We start from the raw sequence: 19,369 nt of genomic DNA, 5'->3' as shown, positions 1-19,369 counted from the left end.
TGCACATCACAGTGAATTAATTCTCATGTTGAACGGAGAGTGAGATTTCTTTTTTTTAGTCACTATAAAACCTTTCTTTTTAATAGAGAACATTAACAGTTATCTATACAAACTGTGAACTAGTCTCTTTAACCTTGTTTTTATCAAGGTGGTTTATTTCTCTCTGGGTGCTGCCCAAAAATGTTCTAATCAACCTTGCCGTCTAACTACATCAGTCCCTAGGAATAGATAAAAAATTAAACACCATCTGGAAAACCTTGGCTCTTGAAGTGACCTTAACTTTTACCTTTCTTTGTTCTGTGATTTTATATTTTCTGTCACCTCGCAGCAGGCAAGTTTCTACAAGATGTTCTCGACTGTAAAATGACCCCCTGTGGTTTTAAAAATGTTGAGTTCTCAAAAAAACAAAAAATCCATAATCAGACTCTATTTAATCTTGAAGATAAAGTCAGTACTTACCCGACACTGTTAAACAATGTCAGACACAGCATAAGAAAAAAAAAAAAGAACGGAAAACAGAAAGTTTTGCATTTGATTTTGGTCAGTTTTACAAGTATTCTTTCTGATTCTTCAGCTCAGTCTCAACATTTTTCTTGTTCTGCCAGTGAACAAAAAAGTGTGGAATGCAAGATGTCACATTTTGCTTAAACCACAACATCACATCATTCTTATGCATTTATTTTCTCTCATAAAGTGATATCCATGCCCGTCTTTAACTCTTCTAAAACACACATAGAGGAGAAGCCCCTGCACATGTGCACAAACCCCAACGGTGCAATTACTTGTACTCGGTCCAAGTCCTGATAGCCTGAGGATGGGCACCAGTTGGCTGCTGCATTTGGCCGGTTCCACACAGTTAGATAGATATGGGCTTAAGCGCACAGGGAAAATAGTCTTTTAAATGATACCTACCCCCCCTGCTGTGTTTGTCTGTGTTCACATTTTTATTTATTTATTTTTTTCAGACTCATTGCAGATAGGACTTTATGTCGCATGCATTTCCATGTACATTAGTCTGCAAAGACCTTCTGGAGTTGAAGTGAAAATGTGTGTACTCATGCAGACTTAATTTCCCTATTCTCCTCATCTCCTATCACTTTGTAAAACATGTTTGTCCTTTCACATAAAATGAAAACATGTCCTGATGCTTAACTTCACCAGTCATTACTGGAATTTTTAATGTGTTCTTAAAACATCAGATCCGCAGTGCACTCAGATAATGACTTTACCTTGCTTCATCTGAAAACCTTGCAAAATCTTATGTTCCTCATGTAGATTTGATATCCGTTTTTTTATTTTAAAGACTTCACTGGCTGTAGATTACAACACATCAAAAATATAGTTCAGTAGCTGTGTATGGTGGTTCACTTTGTAAGCAAAATTTTCAAGATAGATTGCAATATTTGGCTGTGTGAAGCCAACCATTTCTGAAGAGATACCACTTTGTTTGGCTTCTTTATAAGAGTTTTGCAGGGGAAATGGTACCGTATTCCCCATTTAGAAAGATCGACCTTGCAAGAATCTAATTAATTAGTGTACTATGAAGGTTAATTAGTAACTAAGGATGTCCATGCATCATAAAGCCACTTGTCTTAGCCCATGCTTGCAGTCAGGCAGAAAGAGAGTCATCACTCATTCTTTGGCAAGACGGGTCTTACCAAAGAAGAGTAGAGATTCAGGTTATCGATTAATGAGTTAATCAAAAAGTTGATTGATCTTTTCGATCGACTAATGATTGCTTGATAAGCAGTAATTTTTGGGTGTTTTCTCTTATATCAATAAAGTCGATTGTCTCTCTATAATATGAGGGAGATAATTTTGCATCATGTGATAGATTTAAAAAAAAAGAAACATCATTATATTTGAAATTTGTCAGCTGCATTAAATAATCACCCAATATACAGAAAATTGTTCTTTTCTGACATTACTAAATTTAGATATAAAATATAACAAAACAGGAACCTCTTAGGTTGCCAAATAGAGGAATTAAAAAGGGAAAATTTTTAGTGCTATGCCCTCCGCTTATCTGTCATCACATCCTCACCTTTGTAGCACATGGAAAATTTTTGGCTGAGAAGTTCACAATGGTTTGGCATGAAGCATGACTCAATAACCTAGTCAGACTATTAGATTTCACAACAGAAACACTTAAAAAAAAAAAAAAACATTTTCCATCCCACAACCAGCTCCATTTGAACTGTTTTATTTTCCTGTACTGGGATCCTTCTGCCATCTTTATTTCTGTATCGACTGCCTCCTCTTTCCCGTACTCGCAACAAATGCTGTCTTCCCTGTGTTGAGAAACATCCACATGCAGTGACAACCCGCTGTCCAAAGATCTTCCACCCAAAACCTACAAAAGACAGCCAGAGTGAACTGCTAACCAGAGCAGACTTGACTGACTCCTTTGTCTCTCAATTTTGTTGCACCTTGCAAGATTTTAATAAATGTGTTAGTTCTTCTCATCCAGACTTTTATTAAAGTAATTTTTCACAACATTTTTATTAACTACAACATTTAGTTTATTATGTAATAAATTCTTTGCATTGTTGAGCTACAAAATAAGGTAAGCACATAGCAAAAAGATTAGTAACAAGTGCCAATAAGCCTGAGCTACAGGCTGTGCCTTGTTGCATACAGGTTAATGAATTAACAGCTCCTTATGATTTCGTTATTGAAGTTCAGAACAGAAAAACTCTGAGAACTGTTGTGTCAGACAGTAAATAAATGAACCAGGAGTCTTGTTGTCTTTCTGGTTGGTCCTATCGCCTCACTGGTAGTTCTTTTGTATTGTCTGTAAGAGAAACCTTTTGTCTCGTACTTTTTTTCTACCCACTATATCGTCAAAAATAGATTTGTTTTTCACCTTGTGAGAAACTTGGTTTGTGTTGTAACAGTGTGAAAGGAGCATGAAATGTTTGAATATTGTACGTAATGGGTAAGAGATAGCAACTCTACAGAAAGCCCTAGCCGTGACTTATATCAAAAATCCTGCTAACGGTTGTACACTGCAGTGCGAGGAGTGGTATCTCACTTGGTAAGTTTTTCTTGGTGTGAGTCTCTACAGACAACATTTTGCTGTAGGGAAAGAGCTTCAGCTTGTTTGTAAAGTCTAAAATTCAAACAAAAAATGGCAGAGTGCCAACAGAGATTAGTGAACACACTGAATGAGTACACAGGTGAGAAAGTACACTGAACATTTCAAAATTTTAAGCCTGAATCACACAGGACCCCTCACAGACTCAACAGATGACAAGTGGACAGCCTAGGCCAACATTCTTTCACATATTAAAAGACTAGATGTTGTCTTGTAAGACTACATAAATGTGACCATATAAAGCATATCAGTGAGCTGAAATGCTCCAGATCTGCATTTCCAAAATCTTGTATAAAGCCCACCCACACTTAAGAGAATGATCTCTCTGTTTTAGTCTGGTTCAAGAATAGGCAGTTTCTGGTAGAAAACGTGGTTTTGCTGGTCGAACCTGAATGAAGAGTCATTCTTCCATCTACCTACTAGACACTAACAGATACCACAGAATTGCACAAAAATCCGTGAGGGACGGCGGACTCCATGCTCAAAATTCTGTGAAAGAGGTGTACGGAGCCTGGTGCCGGAAACCCTTTGAAAGGCTGTTTACATCGTTTTAAACTGTGTGATTGTGAACGTGAGTGGGAATAAAAATAGCAAGAGGTATTTTGTTCCATATAACACAGTAGGAGTGTAACCGGTAAACCTTTTATGGATGCAAACTCGACTAAAAATAAGACTAATAAGTTGTATTTGAAACGTAATGAATTACAAATTTATTGATGGAACTTGACTTAATGTCGTGTTTTGATTGTTGATTCTATGTTGCACTGTGTTTGATTTGATGTAAAGCACTGTGAAATGCCTTGATGCTGAAAGTTGCTATGCAAATAAAATTTGATTGATTGATAGATAAACAGGCGTATTAGGAGAAACAAGTGACGCTGACTTGCAGTGTTTTGTTCCATCACATAATCTATGCAATAATGAAAGATGGGTTGCATTCTGACATTAACATATCGTGTAGAAAAAGCCAAAAGCACATTAATAGCCACAGACCATGACATAAAGCCTCACTTTACCATTTGCAGAAGTCAGGCATATGATGAGACGTTAGAAATGGAAATGGAGAAAATAGTCTTCAGTACTTTGTTCTAACTGTTGAATTAAGGGGGAAAAGGGCATGCCCCATCCTTTAAACTATGCTCACTATTTCTGCTGAAATAACTTCTTCAGACAAATACTAAAGAGTACTGTTTAGTTACTTTAAAAAATAATAATAATAAAACTTTATATTTGTCAATCCAAAAAGAACAACATGATGGCACATGTACTCAGTTGATGGTGTCACCTAGTCCCAGTAAACAATGACTGCATTAGGGAGCCAGCATATGTTGTACATGGTAGTACTGTGTAAAAGAAAATGAGAGCCTACTTCATGTGTGTATTTGTAAAAGGGAAGGTAAGATGAGAAATTGCAAAGGACTTGCAAGTCTTGCATGATAATGAGAAAAAGGACACTAATTCTTTCATTTGATGTTCTGTAATTATGGTGCCCACGGCCCACCCTGGGACACTAGTCAGATTTATGTTCTCCTTCGCGATGAAAGTGTGCATGTGTGTCTGCATGTGTGCAAAGGAGACAAAGGAAAGAGGAGGCAGAGCAAGGAAGACAGGAGAGACAGGAGAAGTAAAATTCAATGAGAGAAAGGGGGTAAGAGTAGGAGTGACTGAAATATAAATTTACAGACCGTTATAAAACAGTCTTCTCTCTTAAATCACAGGTTCTACCATAGTGGCAGTAAATCATGATTGCTATGATATAAGATTGTGGCTGAATATCTTCTTTGTATCAAACTCACATGTGAAATTTGAAATCCCTCCATGTTTCTTCCTTAAATTAAAATGTGTATTTTGGTTCTTGGTCGAATAAAGTTTTGATCGTTCTCCAAGTACAGCTGATACAAAGAGAATCTTTTCAGAGTAATAATAAGTGGGAGTAATTTGACATGTATTTTTTATTTAACCCTCTGATGCATGACTACACAGTCTTTCATATCTGGGTCTTTTTTGACCCGGGTCATAATCAATGTGTTTTATGCTACTTTTGTCATTTTAATTCAAAATAATGTTTTGTATAATGCTTTCTAATGTGTTTTATTTCACACAAGAATTATTTCATGCTTGAAATATTTTCATTTTTCAATTTTTAAAACGTTTTTAGAACAATTTGTAGAACATTTTTAAAACAAAATGACAACTGAAACAAAATGGATAAAAATGACCTGACCTATATGACCTAACATACATGTATTGGTTTTGCATAGCATTGCTCTACAATTATATCCTAAATTGAATGCTTTGTGGAGTTTTTATCTTCAGCTCATGGGTTTCAAATATTGGTCACAGGTCAAAGCTGTAGCTTTATTTTGTAGAACTATTTTTCAATGTTGAATTTAACTTAGACCTTTTAAATTAATGTTTTTTTTTTTATCTCTGTTCAAAGGTTTTATCTATTCAACTTCATAACAAATCTGCTAAATGTGTGGATGGAAAGCAAAACTTTCTCTTTCTCATTACCAAGACCTTTAACATTATAATACAAATTTGGTGTCATTTTATAAAATGCTTTTCATTCAAAGTTGACACTTTGGCAATAAAATTGCACCAGGCTGAAAATTGTCCGATAGTTGCATTGCTACATTATAACTAACTGGTTAGGGTACATTTATAGTTTCATATAGCCTGTAAATTACAATGTACACAGAATCCAAAGTGAAGTCAAGAAAATGTGTTTATTACTTGACAACAAAACAAACTTCTCTGTTCTTGATTGATGCTATATTTTAATTAGTATGTTTCAAATGGAAGCAAAAGCAACCTTTTAGCAGAATATTCAAAATCACATATGGCCCTCTTGCAACATCCAGGCACCATTTTGTTCAAAAATCACCAACTAGAATAGTTAGTACTATTGCCGCACTGTGACCTTGCAGCAAGAAGATCCTGGGTTTGAATCCTGGCCTGGCATCTTTCGCGTGGAGTTTGTATATTCTCCCTGTGCAAGCGTGAGTTCTCCCCAGGTACTCTGGCTTCCTCCCATAGCTCAAAAACATGACTGTCAGGAAAATTGGACTAAAAATGTCCTTAGGTGTGGGCGTGTGCATGGCTGTTTGTCCCATATGTTTCTGTGATGGATTGGATGGATAAAAAAATTAGTCTTTCCTATTTGGCTTTGTTGTATGGTCTCTGTTGTTTTGAACTCTGTTTTCAGTGTTTACTTTCATTTCATTTCTCCTTGTTTTATGACTCCCGTTATACTCAGTTCACCATTTATTGCTGTAGCTGGAAAAAAGTCAGAATGTGGATCCTTGTTTCCTTAATGACTGGGGGATACTATTTGTTGATATTGTAAGCTGTCTCCCTGATGACCTGGAAGACTTTTAACCCTTTTAAAGGTGATTTATGGAAAATACTCACTCTTTTTAATTATGCCTGCTTCTAGGTGTCCCACAGTTTTGTAAAGCCATTACAGAAAATCAATACTCAGCTTTTAGGTGATGAATTAATTAATGAAGTGTGAAGTTTACCTTGAGTGAGGGTCCTTTGTTGAATAAGAGAAAGAGAGAGAGAGAGAAAATGTGGTTGAGGGGTCTCCTAATGATTTGATATCAGCTGGCTTGGAGCAGTTTACCTTGTTAATTGCACTTAATTTGTGTTTCGATCTAAATAGTTCAAAGGAAGGACTTGGAAACAAACATTTCTTTAGTGCTGAGGGATGAGTAATTTCCTCCTCTTGCCTTAAGCGGCCAATCTCCCACACTGTCTAAATAGATCTGTATCCTTGGACCAAATCCACTGAGAGAATTAAATTACTCTATTTTCCTTATTTTCCTTTACCATGCATTGTACTGAAATATTATTAGTTCTTTAACAGTCTTAAAAAAGATGTCAAAAATGCTAAGTTACTCTCACCACAAATTAAAGTAAACATTTGATCTTATTTGTATATGTCTGTATACCATTATGCAGGGAACGACTTGCACAACAAATGTGATTTAAGTCTACAAAATTAGTTTTGCGCCAGTGGGAGAGAGCAACCAGGCAAATGAATTCATAGCATATTTTTGCCCTAAAGCGTTCTCCACATGCAAGAAAATTGATATTTTAACATGTATGCAAAACATTTAGGAAAACTCTTTCTTTCTTTAGTGTCCACAACGAGAACTCCTCTGGGTCAGAAATGACTATTTTTCTAAGAGTGCAATGCCTTGCAACTAATAGTCCCCATTATTCATGGCACCACAGCAGAGGTCACTGCCATGGGGTTTACTTTTTTACCTCCTTAAATTGGAAGTCAAAAGAAAATGAATTGAGACGCACACACACGGAATGAACTATAGGTTTGACTTTGACTTGTCCTCAAACTGTACAGTAGAAACACAGTGTTGAATGTGGTGTATATATTGTAAATTGAGGTCAGCAGATGTGTTGACGTCTGAAACAATTTAGAAACATGAAAGATGATTTAATTTTTTAAATCATATGTTCTTTGATCTTTTTACCTTTACTTGACTTTTAAGGTTTAACTTAATAAGGACTAACAGTCTCTAATGCATCAAGGTGACTTTTTTTTGTCTTGTTAAGTAAACATGACCTCTCTTCAATGTTGTGAATTGAAGGCAAAATAATTCTATAAATCTTTGCAGACTAACATGTTAGGCATTTCAATTAGAGAAGTTGCGATCCTATGAAAGCACTTAGTGAGATTTCTGAATGCACTTGAAAATATTGAGTTATAAAACAGGGATTTACTGTTAATAGTTTTGGGTTTTTTTTGCAAAAATGCAAGTTATTACGTTAGATAAAAAACATTTGAAACAGATTTCATTTTGGCTTAAAACTAATATTTATAAAGTATATCCAGCAAGGATTTGATGAAGATGTTATTCACCTGAAGCAGCACACAGAACCGACCGCCCATTCCAGTACATGTTCCCACTTTCAACAAATGTCAAGAGGTTATTTTTACAGATAAAAAATATCTGACAAAATGGTGTTTCGAAAACCTAGCAGTAAAGTTAAGGTGATGGGTTGGAGTCTTGGATTGTTTATCACTTTTCAAGTTCAAGGTGTACCTTTGGGTAATTGAAAGGTTTTGCCAGAATGATTGAAAAATCTCCTTTAGCTGATGGTCAGTTTTTGAGCTTGACCTCTTTTTTTGTTTTCTTTGTGAAAGCAAAATCGTTTTATTAAAAAGAGGAACAGAGTTGTTGTTCTGGTGCTACTCAAAATATGTGTCACAATTTTGAGACATCATTTAAAATAACCAGTGGACAAATCTTTGTGGTTTGAGGATTTGTCTTATTTTTAATATGTGGAATATTTTTCTCAAAACCAAATAAATAAGAAGGCTGGGCAATATAACAACAAAGCAAGTATCTCAAGGTTTTTTGTGATCCATAACAGTTAGAATGAACTGTCTACATAAACCATATTTTACATTGATATACAACACACACACACACACACACACACCCATACACACACACACGCACACACCCACACACACACACACACGCACACATGTACATGCTTTAAGTCTTTGTCAGGGTAAATGCAGATTTTTACTGTAAAGACTTCATATAGCTGTAGGTCTGTGATTAAAAAAATAAAAATAAACAAACCAGCACTTTTGTTGTCTTTTTTTATCTCTGAAGTTGAATTTTTATTCTAGACAAGAAATCCTCTACTTGGTCAATTTGCAGTCACTTGCTGTATGCTTGAGAAGAAAGTGAAAAACAAAAAAATCATTTAAAAATTGTGAATGATTTACAAAGAGCTCTCAGTCATTTTATGGAACCTCTATAAATCACATAAACCTCTTAAACTACAACATATTGATGTATCTTGTTCCATAATGTCAAAAGGCAATTTTCTTTAATGACATTAAGCCCAGAACCTTTTCCACATAATGGTAAACACAAAATCCAGATGTCACCTTATTTGAAACTTGCCACTGTGTTGCTGTTGACATACAGTATATGTAATCTCATACATGCAGTGAGTTCCTTTCATTGACAAACAGTAAAATACAGGGCTAATAATTTAGAAACAGATCTGGTAATGTCTCTTTACCTTTAGCTACTAATTAGACATTTGTTGAAAACTGATTTGTGCTAAAGCAGTGGTATTGTGGCTCCAAACAAACAAGCCTAATCCCAGTGTAATGACTGATTCTTAAAGCTTATTTTACTAGTCAGTTCTGGAGTCGTCTAAGGTTATTTATAATATCTTGATCAAAAATTGATAATAGTCTGTTTTTGGATGGGCGTGAGCTGCAGAGTGAAAGCTAGATTTAAATTTGTACCTCATATATTTTATTTATTTTTGCTTTGCACTTTAAGAATACAAGTTCATTTATTTTGCAACGCTTTGCTTGCCTTGGTGAAGGCATATCAACCCTGAACAGACTTCTGACAGGTTTACCTGACCTTCCACATCCATGATTCTGACATGGTGGTACAAGAACCAGCGGTGTTGCTTGGCTGCCTTGAGTATAACTCAGAATACATTTTAGTTTTAATCATTTATTTATAAAAGTCTTGAATGTGGTGGTTGAAAACAGGAACATAATTTACCTTGCTGTACAACATAAGGTTAACAGAAAATACGAGCTGGAAAGGACTCCTTTACACACGTACCATGACGACATCTTTATCTTTAGATCTAGAAGGACTCTTAGTAGTTGTAGTGCATCTCCTAGTTTTGTTAGGTCTCCAAAACAGGAGCAATCCTTCTCTTGAATTGAGTTGGTTAGGATCATCAAATGGTTCATTCTTCAGTGGATATGGCAGGTTGAATCGGGTTTATTTCCAAAAGGTAAATTCTACAGAAAAAGAAGTTGCACATAGGCTCTGAAAAGGAATTAAAAACATGCTAAATGCTGCAGCAAAGAAAATAAAAAATACAGAGTGTTTCTGCCCAATGCCTAAGTGTAGTTCCATGGTCTTATATGAAATGAAATATTGGGAACTTCCAAATGTGAAAGGCATTTCTCCTCCCTTGTTAGCTAGCATCAATTAGAATCTCATTTATGTTCCCTGCCCTCAATACTATGCACACTTCATGTGTCATTATTTTTCTAATTACAGGGGAATGGTGGAGTCTGATAGGATTTTATGTCTTTTATTTCTTCCACTGTCAGGAATGATGGATCCCCACTTGGTCTGAGCAATATATCAGCTTTGTAAGTCCATTTACTGTTATAACTATGAGGTAATGCATCACAAATTCATTCCTATACTGTTAGATATCAGTGGGAAATTTATGGGCTATTCAGACATTGTGATATTGTATTTCCTATGTACCCTCATGTCAGAATCCTGTTGTCCTGTTCCTCTCCTTGCTACTTCAAGTGTTTTACATTTCCTTGATTTCTCCATCTGCAAAGATGCCCTTGTGGTTTCTATGTTGCTTGTTGCATTCTCCCTCCTGGTTATTCTGTGTTCTGTATTACCTGCTTCTCACCTGCAAATAGTTTCTTCATAGTGCTATATCACTTTTTATTAAATGCATCATGAGATTAGTACATTCCTGAAGATGTTTTGGTCAACTTCCCACATATACCACGACAGTTTCAAATCTTTTTTCCTTCTCTTCTTTTTATCAGAGTGTTTTTCAAATGTACATATATTTTTAATTTTAGGTCATGTGTTTCTAGTCTCAAAGTTCCTGATAGCACCTTTTCAAAAAAAAAAAAAAAAAGATTTATTTAAACTTTTATACCATCTATTCTAGTCTCAATCCTAAAGGAAATCAATTATCGTTCCCATTTTAGACATGACTAACCTGCAGTTTGTAAATAAATGTACAGCACTAATTTCTAAGATCACTGTAATCAAACCTTGCATGAGAAAATTTTCTGTCAGGAGGATTTATTAAACTATAGATTCATATCTAATTTTCGTTTCTTAAGCTCTTGAGATTTTTAAATGTATGTAAACCATATATTTTGCATTATTAAGACTTTTCTTAAGAATTGATAGTATATAAATAAACTGAATCAAGATGAATTGTATTTTACCCTGGACCTCACAGTGAAAGATTCAACTATTCAGGAATCCTGCACAATACATGTTGTCACCTGAAGACCCATTGGATAAAAAAAAAAAAAAAGAAAAAAAAAATCAGGCTTATTCATTGTAAAGGTCACGGAAATGTAAAGGTCACAGGTAACGGCTAGAGTTTAGAATTTATTTGATCTGTTTTTCTTTATGGAGACATTTCTACTTTGAAGGAATTTTTGCCCTGACAGACAGACATCAGCTCTGTTTCTAATATATATTTATGAAGCTCCTGTGTGCACACCAACATCCTAAATACCAAACAGTAGGTGTTCAATCTGACAAACACGTACATAGCAGAAGACAGGCTTGAAGATTGTCATATTACTTGAGGACAAAGATACACACACATACGCTCTAGTTTCTCTAGTAAGCCTGACCTGAAGCTTGACAAGCCTCACTTTGTGAGTCCAAGGTCACAAGGTACTCAGTGTCTCATTACAATCCACAGATTCTGTGAAATCCCAAGACGTGTGCTTGTTGTGCCATGTGGATTATGACAACTTGTGTGTGTTTGTATGTGTGAGATGGGAAAACAGCAAACCACCGAGCATGAATAAAGTTTTCGCACTCTTACATAAAACCAGATAGATGAGAGCTCAACAACGACGGATGCGGAAAGGAAATGTTTGGGTTTGTAGGTTACATAAATTTTAAGATTTATGAACCGCCAAATCACAAGTTTCTCTTAATTTTATGACATACATAGACAGACAGATAGATAGATGCATATAGTGTACATATATTGTCTATCATAGAAACATTTCTCCTTTTATTTTGCAAGAAAAAAAAACTTACCTTATTTAGTTACATATGCATGAATAGTCTTGGCAAGACTAACCCCTCCCCAGCCTCCTATCAGAAATTGTTCCAGTAAAAAGAAAATAAAATCATCAGGAAGATTCCTCTAAAATGGATTATGTTGTTACTTGTGGAGGAACTTACTTGAAGAGGAGGAGATAGAGGAACCAGCATGGGAGGGAAAAAAACCAAAACACTCCACTGGATTTACTACCGATAGCTGAAGTAGCTGGTATGAACAATCCTACCAATGGCAAGAGAGGGCAGGTCTCAAGGATGGCAGTGATGGAAACATCAGTAAATAGGAAGACAAAAAGTGAAGAAATATTAAGGGTTCAGGGAAGAACTAATGAGAGCATGGCAGGTGAAGGCAACAGAATTGCCTGTAGGCATATGGGACAGTGACACTCAACCTGAAGAAATGGTTCCAGTAGTTACCCAGAGAAACATCGGAGATCTCAGTCCTGAAGAGTTTGAGGAACAGCAAAGATAGGCAGAGCTTTATTCTTGTTATTTCTTTGTTTATTCATCTGTCTCTTTTCTTTTGTATATCTGTAACAACATTATACATTCTCATAGCAGACTAAAGCTGATGTTATAAGGCTTTGAAAGAGAACTGCACCTCAGGATTAGTCTGACTTTCAATTTTCTCTACTAAAGTAAATTTGCAAGTGCAACACAGTCAAAACAAGTCGGTACACCCTGATGTTCGCTGAAGTGGCACAACACAATGTGGATAGATGAAATGACGGAGGGGTAGGGTGAGTGCCTGTGCGGAGGGTCGTTGGAGAATGGTGTAGAGGTGTAGGAGAAGGGAGCTGATATCCTGGAGGCATTCACCCTTCATTTAACTGGCAAAGTTCTGGCACCTTACAAAAAAAAATGAACACACGACTCTATATCATTTGACTTGCATGGAGGATTTTTTTTACATGCACTGAAACCGAGGACTGCATTTGTGGTATTGTGGTTGCTCAACAAATGTCTTGCTAGAGTGCTTGTTGAAATTGGGTTATATTTCCCGTGTGCATTAGCTGAGTTTTACATTTGTGAGATTTTCACTCATGGTGTGTGTTAGGAAAAGAAAATGCATATGCTCACTGGTGGTTAAGGGTGGTGTGATGGCACTGAGAAAATAGCTAGGGCACACAAATACAGTTGGGAAGGAGCACAGCAGCTGAATACATTCTCTTGCAGCTTGTAGAATTTAGTTATAGAAGTGTTAATCAGTTGAAATCAAGCAGTGATTACTTGCTGTTATTCCATTTCATAATACTCTAACGTGGATTGTGATGCCAAATATTTGTTACTTTAACCATTCTGCAGTCTTAAGAGATGGGGTAAAGGCCTAAGCAGCAGCATAAGAGTAAAGTACGACCCATGTATGGGGGCCCTAGTTCTCAATGTGACTGTCAGAGGTTCAAGTCCGAGCATGATGACCTTTGCCGCATGTCTTCTGTCTCTCTCACAATCCACTTTCCTGTCTGACAACTGTCAAATAAAGGTCACTAGCGCCCACAAGCTTTTCAGTTCTCTGAAAAGAACTGGACCCAGGAATTGGACCTTGGGGGTTTCCGAACCCTCTGGGGTTTTGGGAACCGATGATCTGATGGGACACCCCTCCACACTCACTTTCCCACTGTCTGTAACATCTTCTGCACTCATCCTGAGCGTCGGGCTAATTCCAGGGAAGGATTAAAAGACGTTTAAAAATTGATAACTTGAAAACTGAAGTATTATTCAAACATTGCGGATCATTATGTAATACATAAAATATTATCATGGCAACTAACTGCATGTTACTGTATGCATCAGCACTGTTGACAATAACACATGCACACTGCAATATGATACAGCACCGTATGCGAGTATACCAGGGTCTGTGCATGTCACTGTTCATCTGTCTCACAGCATGGAGGCAGAAGCTGTTGCAGTTCTTGCAGGGATACCACACAATTGCTTCCCTAAAGAGAGGGCAACAACCAGTCAGGCATAAACTGTAGACATCAGATATCAACAACAAATTGTTATGTATGTGCTCTTGGCCTTCGGTTATATGAGGGAGAATTGCTTGATAAGCAGAGAGATACTTGGAATGGAGTGGTTCTGTATGTGGATTTTCTGGGTGAAAATGTTGTTTGAATTCTCTGAAATGAAGCATGGTATGCTGCACAAATTGAGATGGTGTATAGTTTCTACAGGAATGTTTCTCATCAGAAACATTTAGGGGGCAGTTAGGAGGCAGTGGCATGTTTTGATTTTGGTTGCTGTCTCTCGTGCCTGTTCTCACCGTGACACTTGGTAATGGATATTATAGATTAATCAACATAACTTCTAGGGAGGACTGGCTTAAATATCTATCATGCACTCTGTCTCCTTGCATTTTTTGCATCCTTATTTTGTGGATGGCAACTTCAATGGCCACTGATGACAGTGGATAAATAGTTTTCCTGTAGCGGAAAGTTGATTCTCTAACTAGTATGTTTCTTGGTGTTCATGATGCTGTTCCAAATGATTCATTCAATTATTTAAGTCTCATTGACAAAACATCATAATTTCATATGACTGACGTGCAAACCCCCAGGCACCTCTCCCTCTCAAAATGTCATAAAGTTTGCCTCCCTTTGTCTACGTCTGTCTCTTTCCTTTCTGTCTCCCAGAAACACTCATCGGGAACTACAGTAGATATTCCTATTTTCAATTATTCTGGCTGAGGGCGATATGTTTTAATGATGAGCTGATTCTTCGAGTGCAGTCTCCAGCTTTGCCAGCCCGGGCATTAATACTTTTTGCACATGTCAGGGTTCGGGGCCTAGTTGTAATCTGAGCCTCATTACAGCTGGGAGGCCAAGAGCAGAAACGGAACACAACTTCTCCCTGCAGCGCTGGGTTACTTCTTTCCACCGGGTTCCCCTCATCCTCATTCAGTTTTTCTCTATGTCTCAGCGGCTTCACTGTTTGTCTTTGATCTGTCTCCCTTTCCTGTTTTATTATCACCCTCCCTTCTCTCTTTCTCAATATCTTGATCCTCCTCCCTATGCTGTGCCAGTTGTCTCTTGGCTTTCTGGGCACTAATCAAGAAGCAAAGTACATTTGGAGGGTGGTTTTATTGAGTTTTAATAAGGGTCCCTGAAAGGCTTCTTACCAATAAGTCCATGGCCAAATGTACCAAGTCTTTAAGCAATTTCTCAAATCCCTCTTAAAAAAACAAAACAATTTCTGTCTTTCAACAGATTTTGGGAACTTTTTCAGACCTTCTTATTCAAAAGTCTTCCATACCATATATTCAGGGTATTCACAGGATGATGCTTTATTTGTATAATCATAAGTGAGCATTGTAGAGACAAAAAAAAGTTTTGGCTGTGTTTCAGAATGATTTTCTCTGTTGTATTTCCCTGCTGAGTTCATTTTTTTTTCTTACACGTTTGTCTGTGCTGAGTTGTAGGGTTTTGAGCTATATTTGACCCTCATCCCCAGTACAGACTAAAACCTTTTGGTATACAATTGATTTCAAAGGATCCAGAAATAGTGGAAGAGTTGTGTACAGATTAAACTGTTGACACCACAATAGTTTTTAGATATTAATAACAATAATAATAAGAAGAATTATAAGAATAATAGTTAAAACAGAGCCATAAAAACAGATGTATGAGTTTTCTTGAAGTTAAAAATGAAATCGAATATTCATTTACCCAAAAGACTCGTCGCTCTCTGACAGATAGAGATGTGGGATTATGGTAAAGAAAGGAAACTTTTCTTGAGTCCTGGGGTATATACGGATAATTTATCCTTTACGGGGATTTGTGTCGATCAAACAAGAGTGAAATGTTACATAAGAAAAGTATATCTCAGAAAGAGTTTGTTCAGCTGTAACTTATCCTTTCACTTTTTCTGTCCGTTTTTGACATTTTCTGTTATATTAGATAAGCTGAATTGACTGATGTGGGCATCTGAATGCATGAACAACCGCATCAAGAAAAAGAAAGGACAACTTAGGCAGTTTCATGAACTGGAGATATGATGGCCTATATGTAAATAAAAACAAGTTCATGTAATAACACGGGGCGATTTAGCTTTTCCTGTGAAGGGCAGATCTCTTAAATCTTTATGTTTGATCAGATTCTGAATAAAACTTTAGGTACTTTTGCAGGTTTCAAGCGTAATTTAGATTGTGATCACAACATCCAAAATAAGTGTGATGAAATCTCATTTTGGAAGAAATATATTTATTGTCTCACAGGCTACAGCATTTTCTAGTGCTTTCATAATTGATCATTTGCAATGCTTTCAGCCAGCCAGGTTGGAGAAAGCGAACACGAGTAAAGGTCAGGGTGAGATACTTCTGTGTCCTGATCTCTATCAGTCAGAGAAGTCTCTGATAGCTTTGTATTCATAGAATAGAGGATTCAAGTTGAGAATTACAGACTAACTTCTTAGGGAAGGAAGAAAAAATAAGTGAAAATTAAATACTAACTAAGTAAAGGTTGTTTTAACAAAGCAGGCAATCTTTATCTAGCTTATTTTCTTGGTAAGTCTCCACATTTGATAACTGTTGACCCTCTATAGTTTATCATTTTTATCCAAAGGATGCTACTTTTTACTCCTTGTCGTTGAAGAACATTTCACAGCGATGCCAGTGTGCAGCTGGCAAACAAATGCACAGTGCTAATTAAGACAGCCTGACTAAACTTATGAATGCGAGTGGCAGTGGGTGTTAGGTTACCATAGAATTTGCTGTCAGTGAGCAGCAGCTTAATTGCCTCTGAATAGAAGTAGGTTATTTCCAAAGGTAAACTGGAAGCCAAGTATATCTACAGTATTCCATGGACTCTTACCTACAAGTATTTCATTTTTTTAACTTCACTACATGATACAATAAGATGATTCCTTGTTAAATCACTGTGATTTAATGTGAATAAAAGTCACATTAAATCAAAGAGGTATGGGCATCCAGCATAGTAACTAATGAGCAACAGATACAACATGTCTGCACACTAGATAAAAATATACATTAGTAAATATTTCTGTCTAAGTTATACATTTTATACAGGACATTTGTTTTTTTATCACCTCACATGTCCAATCTATGTAAAATATGCTGTTTATTTGTCTTAAATTTGTTCCAGTTTTACACCCACGTAAACATCTTTGCAGTTATGATGAAAAATAGGACTCATGGTAGCTGTGCATAACTATTTGTCACATGTGCAATAATGGTTTTATTATAATGTGTGCTTCCCGGGTCTGACAGATAAGACACTGTATATGCCTCGGAGTGTAGGTGATATGACATTCCTGCTTCCATGATGTAGCTTATTGTTTTGTCTTCCTGGCATATTTTATTTGTCACGGCACTTCTGCTATGGAACTCTGTTATGAACGGACATAAACACAAGATATGAAAGAACACTAAATTCATCTTGTGGAAAAAGTAATGCAAAACATAAAACACTTGAAGACAGACTTTTGTATGCAGAATTTGCTGTCTGGATTTTTATTGTAATATCCATATGGACTTATTCTGAATAATTATTTTGATTACACATGCATCTACAGTAACATTTCTAACAGCAATTAGTTTTTTTTTAAGTTAGATTTTTTTTTAGCTTGATTTTAATAAGCTCTTCTCTATTCCACTTTCATGTTCCCTCACATTTTATCATGTCAGACAGAGAGCTCCTGTTTACAACATATTTGCACAAATTCTCAAACTAAAGACAAGACGTCTTGGCGTGTATTCCAAGCAGGTTAAACACTTAAAATGTTCTGAGCTACCGAGGGTTAAATTTCATGCAGTTTAATGAGAAACTTGTGAAATGGTAACACAATAAAAAAAAATAGGTGAAAATTATCTATTTTCTCAATTAATTATTTAATTGAGAATTAAAACCATCACTGAACTAAGTAGGCATGTAGCTCGTGAACATGATCTGATAAGACTGCAGCAGCACATGGAGAGATCCAGAGTATGCTCACATGGAAGACTAAATATGTACTTAACCATAGTCTGACTACCAGCATCTATTTCTGAGCAGTCACAGCAGGTACAAAAATGCACCAAAACACATGACAATGTGTGTAAAAATGTAATTTTAGATGTGAAATTATTGTTTTTCTGCGACAGACTGGCGACCTGTCCAGGGTGAACCCCGCCTCTCACCCGGAACGTAGCTGGAGATTGACACCAGCAACCCTCCAGACTTCATTAGGGTCAAGGGTGAACAGAAAATGGATGGATGGAAATGATTGTTTTTAATAGTCAGAAAGAACATTTAGATATCTAAATTGACATTACAAATACTCAATATGTAGTTTTCTCTACAATATGTATTTTTAGATGATTACAATGTAATTACGGACAGTACAACTCATGTTAAAACGGCTTGCCATACCATAAGTTCTACAGCTAACTGTATAGCTCAATAGCAGCATAGAGGGTCTAATATGTAATTCTGAATATAGACATGTAAAAATGTAATTGCAAGTAGTTCTAGGTATGTTGAAGATATTTTCTTTTTTTAAATTTTGTCATCATACATTTTTGGATATCTATAATGCAAGTACTAATAGTCATACGGAACCGAATATATGTTAACACAGCCTCCCAGTATGTATTCCCGTTAGTCACGTGGCTTACACGGATGGTGGCGAGTTAGGGATAAGCGTGCGTGTATAATAATTAATGGATGGATAAATGCGCTGTTATTGTAATGTACATTTGTCTACAAAATATTGATTTGATTAATGTTTTATGACTTGTGTTTGAGATTGATAGGGTGTAAGGATAGATAAATACATATCCATGATGATTCCTTATTGCTGCTTATTTTAGATTGTTTGTTACTAATATAATTTTAAATAAAGATTTAAAAATAAAAAGGGACATACCACGTGACAGACATGCCTGTGACATATTACGTTTTGTAGCAATTTCTTTACTGTTTAATTTGTATTTTTAATGTTGAAAGTGTTTGGTGTTTTCAAGCACGTTGTAAAAAAAAACGTTATTATATTTATTATAACATTTATTATTTATTATACAATGGTTATGTGCTCTTACTTTAATATCTTTCTGAGTTAACTTTTTATTTATTTACTTGCTTTTCGATTTGTTTGTGCTAGGGTGACCAGATTTGGGTTTCTGAAAAGGAGGACATTACAATGGCCTCAGTCTTCGTTCGTGCGCATGAGAACTTTTGAGTTGTTGGGGAGTCTTTGAAAGCCTTTTTTTAACAACCCAGACGTGCAGTCCATTGATCGGTAGCTTTCGTGGTGCTTAACAGTATGGAAAGCAGAGCTGCCTTCTGCTGCAGTGACGGCTGCACTGTCTGACTTTGTCACAAAGAAATCTGTGACTTTAGCCGAAGAGCTTTCGCCTCTGGCTGCTTTCACGTGCTTTGCTGAATTCACG

Source organism: Gambusia affinis, linkage group LG05 (genome assembly GCF_019740435.1).
Source record: "Gambusia affinis linkage group LG05, SWU_Gaff_1.0, whole genome shotgun sequence".
NCBI lineage: Eukaryota > Metazoa > Chordata > Actinopteri > Cyprinodontiformes > Poeciliidae > Gambusia > Gambusia affinis.
Note: the sequence above shows the minus strand (reverse complement) of the source record.